The sequence below is a fragment of the Chelmon rostratus genome, chromosome 17 (assembly GCF_017976325.1).
Source record: "Chelmon rostratus isolate fCheRos1 chromosome 17, fCheRos1.pri, whole genome shotgun sequence".
Taxonomy (NCBI): domain Eukaryota; kingdom Metazoa; phylum Chordata; class Actinopteri; order Chaetodontiformes; family Chaetodontidae; genus Chelmon; species Chelmon rostratus.
In genome coordinates, this window is record NC_055674.1 from 1,484,527 (window position 1) to 1,490,661 (window position 6,135).

A 6,135-nucleotide genomic window follows, 5' to 3' on the forward strand; every position below is an offset into this window, starting at 1 on the left:
CAGTTTGTGAACCACAGAAGAAGAAACGCATCAGGGTCCCTGCCAGGACCGGAACCAGTACTTCTACGGCCGCGGGCGGCACGTCATTACCTTACCTAAAATCATACTATTATTATTATTAGTGGTAGTAATCATCATCATCATCATTAGCATAATCATGTAAATTGAGTAGCATCTGTCTTAATTAAGCTTCATCTCACTTTACATAGAATCATATAATAATAATAATAATAATAATAATAACAATAATAATAATAATAATAATAATAATAATAATAACATTTAAAATATAAGATATATTAAAAGTAATAATAATAATAATAAAAGTATATCTTATCTTGTTTAAAATATCAGATTTTGTCCCTTAGGAAAAATGAGTGTTTTGTTTTGATGTAGGTAACTGAATTTTTTTCTGGAACATCAAATAAATCAAATCAATTGATAATTGTCTCATGAATAATTAAGTCCAGTCTTCACATGAATCAAACCAGAATCAATCATCAATAATCAAACTGTGTTTCCTGAATGAGTCCAGGTATTAATCTCCTTTATCCAATCACGTGTTCACAAAGTGTTAACCCTCGCTCGATCCTCGCTGTGAACCACTGAGCCTTTCAATCATGATACTCTCACCTGTTACCAATCAACCTGTTTACCTGTGGAATGATCCAAACAGGTGTTTTTGGAGCGTTCCACATCTTTCCCAGTCTTTAGTTGCTCCTGTCCCGACTGGTTTAAAACGTGTTGCTGCATCAGATTCAGGATCAGCAGATATTTACAGAAATCAATGAAGGTGATGAGGTCAAACAGTAAATATATTGACTTTTTTCAGGTGAGTTTATGTCAGAGAGGATCAGCAGGTGATCACATCCTGTTTGATTCATTTTTTTCACAGCTGTTCAGGAATTGTGGTTGTTAGAATGATAAACTCACTTTCCACCTTTCCTCCTCATACACACACACACACACACACACACACACAGATTATGTGTGCATATATAAACGAAGCCTCTTTTATATGATCTAATTAAATGATTACATCTTCACACATTATATGTCTTCAGCGATGTAAACACGCATTAAGCATGCACAGTGATCACACACAAACACACACACACACACACACACACAGCATGCTCCAGCAGTTCTATGATCTTGCTCTGCGCCATCTCTGCTCGCCTCCTAACACACTTTCCACCAGATTAGTCTGATTTCATGCATACTGCAGAGAAGTGCCAGAAATCTAATTGAATGAACATCTAAAAATAGACACGATTTCTTCCCCTCCCTCTCTTCACCCTCTCTTTATTTCTCTTTTTCTTCTGTCTCCATCTTCTTCCAGAAGTCCGGGATCTGGATCTTTGGAGAGACTCTTCCTTCGTGTTCTGCCTCTTGTGTGAAGGTGTAGTCCGGCCTCTTCCTGGTCTCCACGGCGAAGAGACCACGTAGTTGCAAAGTTATGATTTGTGACTTCTTCTGCATTTCTCAGGGTTTGAAAGGCCTTGAACTCGCTGTAAAGTCACGTCTTCTCACCAGAAACTTGAACTTTGACCCAGCGAGGTTGTGCCAAAAAGAAAAGGAACAGTAGGTCATCTTATAAATTCAAATTCAAACTCCTTTTCCAAATTGTGCATGTTTGAGCTCACTCACTTTAAAGCTTAGGTTACTGCAGACGTGTTTGAGTCTTTCCAGACAGTCACTGGTTTCCACGAACTGGCATCAAATCAGTTTAAGACTTATATGTGACACTCAGCTACAGATGTGTGGATACTGAAGTTTTAGGTTAAGTCAGATAGCGTTCGCCTCAAGTCACATGTTTAATTAAGTGAAGAGTGAAACAAAGGTTGTGCCCACACTGAGAGGATCCAGCCAGTTAACGGATCCGTCATTCATTCGCTTGTATTGTTTTCTGTGTTCTCAGTCAATCGCATCCTTCGTGCCACCCTCAGTGTCTGCAGGAAACAGTGCATGTGTCGTAGCTACATTATGAGTCATCAGAAAGGAAGTCAGATCAGTTTTGGCTCTCTCCTACTAAAACCACATCTATATACTGTAGATGAATGTGTCACCTTCTGAGGACACGCATGTGTTTTAGCACAGTAATCGGCAACTGTTTTGATATCATTTAGTCATTTTTCCAGTAACAATGCAAACACTTGATGGTTTCAGCTTCTGGAATGTGATGATTCTGACCCGGGACCCTTTTGCTGTGTGTTGCCCCCCCCCCGTCTATCTTCAGCTGTCCTAGCTAATAAAGACAAAAGGGTCAAGAGAAGAATAATCAGAAAACGTACATATCTTCATGCTTTGGACGTTTAACAGGTAAAAGAAGACATTTATATAATGAGGACCATGAACTAACCATGTGTTAACCATGGAGCCGCTGCGGCGACGCCATTAAACTCTAACTGCGACTTTTATCAACGTGCAACATGATTGCTGAGACTCGAACACAGACTCGTTCTTCAGTGCAGCGCTTTCGTGTCCTGTCCTGCTTCTGTCTTCCTGTTGTTGTTCTTAACTCAGACCACCAGACCAGAAACTTCCTGCAGAGCTGCAATCTTAATCATCCAGCCTGCGTCTCCCATCCGATGAGGAGAAATGAAATAACGTCTTATTATTCGCTTTTGCTCGACTGCATTGACTGAAATATTCAATATAATCTGACGACTACAGAAAGACTAAAATGTCAACAGTTTTCATTGACTCAATCTGGACTAAAAAGGTTTCAGGTTTCTTTGATGATGAGATTAAAATGACCAAACTTTGAGTCAACAACAGGCTTAAAAAAAAACAGGATGAGGTTCATAAATATGACAAAACTACAGAAACTAAATAAACACCAATCCAAATCTCATGCTATGCTAACCACTAGCTGTCCCAGCAGCAGCTGATGAAGATCACTGCGCTCTTTTTCTATGTTATGCCTCAATGTGATGTTTCAGACACGTCAGAATAAAGATACTCCGGACTCACATCAGACTCGAGTCTTTTATTTTCCAGGTTGCACTGACAGAGTAGCAAAATATAATGTCATTTACTTTTTATCCAAATATAAAAAAATACATTTGAACAGACAAAATAAATTTGGTAAAGACTGTCAGAGCTCACATGTAGCCCCATGCGCTGCCGTAGGATTGGACTGGCTGTGGGTTGATGATTTTGGTGATCTTGATGCGGTTGGGATCCCAGACGCAGTCCTCCTCCAAACCGCTCTTCACCATTCCACACCCGGGCGGCACCCAGGCGGTGTCGTACACCTCGCCGTACCTGGGGTCATGCCAGGTCTTCTGGCGAGGGTGGTGTTGATAATTGATGGCGATCACTCTTCCCACGTTGACCACGACCTTAATGACGACCCTGTCATGCTCAGGGTGATTGATGGGATAGCGGCTGGCTTTGGCCAGGTCTCTGCTGAGGTAGACGCCACGGCCGAGCATCCCGTCTTCAGACTGCTGGAAACCTGTGGCCAGTATGGTCTGAGCACTCTGCCTGGTGGTGCCATGGTACATGACGTACTTTCTACCATTAACGGGTGCAGAGAGGCCCAGCCGGCTGACGCCGTCGGGCACGTCGAAGTCATCTTCAGCCCACTTGCACTGGTACATGTTGGTTTCGGGGTCACTGCAGGAATGAGGTTCAGAGGTATTAAGGTCCCATTCAAAGAAACTAAAGATCATTACAAGTAAAACAGAGATCAAACAGAGGTTTCGAGTTTTTGTCGAGACAATAGCTGAACAGTATAAAGTTTTCTACCTGGAGCGTGTCCGTTCACGCGTCTGGCTGGAAAACCTGAGCCGGGTTTCTGCTGGTCCACGATGTGTTGTGAGGAAATGACACTTCTCACTGGGATTAAACACAGTTCAGACGTTAGTTAGGAAAACATCTTTTATCAGTCCAGTCAGAAGCATTCACTGAAGGCACAGCTTCCACCTGACTAACACGTCCTCCTCGTAAAACAAAGTGTGTGTTCACGTACCTGTGAAGGTTCCCCCAGCATTGAGGGCTGTGAGGCCGCTCCGCTTTTTATATGAAACTTCAGGAGGCGGTTCCATAAAGTGCCTTCGTCTTTCACTTTCGTTTCACTTGTTGCGCCGTTTTATGACTTTCATTTACAGTCAGACGGGATTTATTTGTTTGGGTGTGTCAGCCCAGCAGTGGTGGTGGTGTCCAGCCGGCCAGAACCTGACCCACCGCGATCACCGACCCGCGCAGGAAGATGTGAGAATGGAGTAATGGGAATTATGGGAGTTATGGGACTTTTCAGGGTTCCCCCACCCAGCACAGATGTCTGCTTTTTCCTCTGCATGCAAAAAACCCCCAAAAAACATTAATTCCAGACGCTCGTGTGTTTCATGTGTTAATGCGAGGAAGGTTACAGCCTCCTCATCACATTTTCAGCTCTGCTCGTGCTTCATGTGGGTCATCACGTCTCTCTGTGTGAAAGCGTCTTCACGATATCTGAACTTTTTGAATGCACATGAAAGTCGAACTGATTCATTCACAGTCATCAGAAAGCGTGTTTGCTCCGACCCCCAATCAGAGCTCTTGATTTGTTTGTCTGTGGTGACAGTGATGTTGGTTCTCTGATGTGATTGGCTCAGTGAAGGAAGTTCATGATGTCACATTAATTCCAGCAGCCACACAGACAGTGTCGTCAGTCACACCTGTGAGCTACTCGTTAAGGTACCCCCCCCCCACACACACACACACACACTTACACTTTTAATTCAAGGATGAATGAACACGTGAAACTGACGTCAGTGGAAACAGAATCGTAAGCAGAAACGGCTGATCGCACACGGTTTTCTCTCTGTGGACTCCAGGGCATTAACTGATGATAAACCAGTTTCTGCTCAGTTTCTCTGCTGGAAAAACGGTAAAATGTGGCCCATCATGAGTCACCAGCGACACCGTTTCTCTTCCCTCCTTTCTCGCTTCCTTCAGGTCGATAGTTCATGACTGTTTTCTGTCACCGCTGCTTTCTTGTTACTGCTTAATGTTGCATCGCTCCTTCCTCAGACTGGACTGTAGCTGAAGTCTTTATTACATCAAACAGCAAACGTCATCTTCTTTCCTCCTGAAATCATATTTCCTCTCTCAGCTTTTTACAGTGAGTTAAGGGCTCCTGAACGCAACATTTTCTGCTCATGTTTGGGTTATTTCGCCCACACGGTCCTGATGAAGGAACTGATTTTCACCAAACTGTCGCTTTGATTTTGACCGTTTTGGTCATGAATATTCAAAGTAGGGGAATAACACCTGATGATGCTAACAGGGCTAAATACACAGGTGCTTTGAAGCTTTTAGAAAAGCCCGTGTGTGACCTCAGTTACTCTGTAACGTGGCCATGCTGACATTAGCACCGTTAGCTCTGTGGATGTCGTGTGAGCTAATATCTGTCGTCCCTTCACTTTGATCCAGACTGAAACGTCTCCACAACTATTGGATGGATCGATACGATGAACTGCGATCACTTTGATGATCGCCTGACTCCAATATGTTGGTTTGTGATCGTAAACCTGCAAAACTAAAGACATTCCCATCAGCCCCAGCTGCTCCAGGTGTTCAGCAGCCTTTAGCAAACGTTAGCATGCTAACACATTAAATTAAGATGAACATGAAAAACATAACACCTGCCGAACATCAGTCCTTCTGAGCATGTTAGCATGCTGATGTTAGCATCTAGCTCACAGGGCTGCTAGTGTGGCTGCACATCACCACAGGTGTTTTCAGCTGATTACACCTGGATTAATGAGGTCACATGATTCCTTCAGTAAAGCTTTCATTTGTGTCACTAAGCTACCTGCAGCGAGAGGGAAGTCTGTCGGTCTGATCAGCAGAAATAAGACAAATCACATGTGTGGCTGAACCAGGGCAGGTGAGCAAGGCCCGCCCAAAAACATCTCACCTGTAAGACTGCCCTGCCTACACACACACACACACACACACACACACTCTCCTGACACCTCTGTCTGATCCTATGATTTTGAAGTGAAACAAAACTGTTTTTTCCACCATTTTCTCCTCTAAATTTACTTCTGTGTGAATTCCCCTCTGACTCGCCGCTCTGCAGCTTTTGGGTCTTTTCTTCTCTCTGTGGGAAAAACCCAAAGTGGACTTAAGACTCAGTCA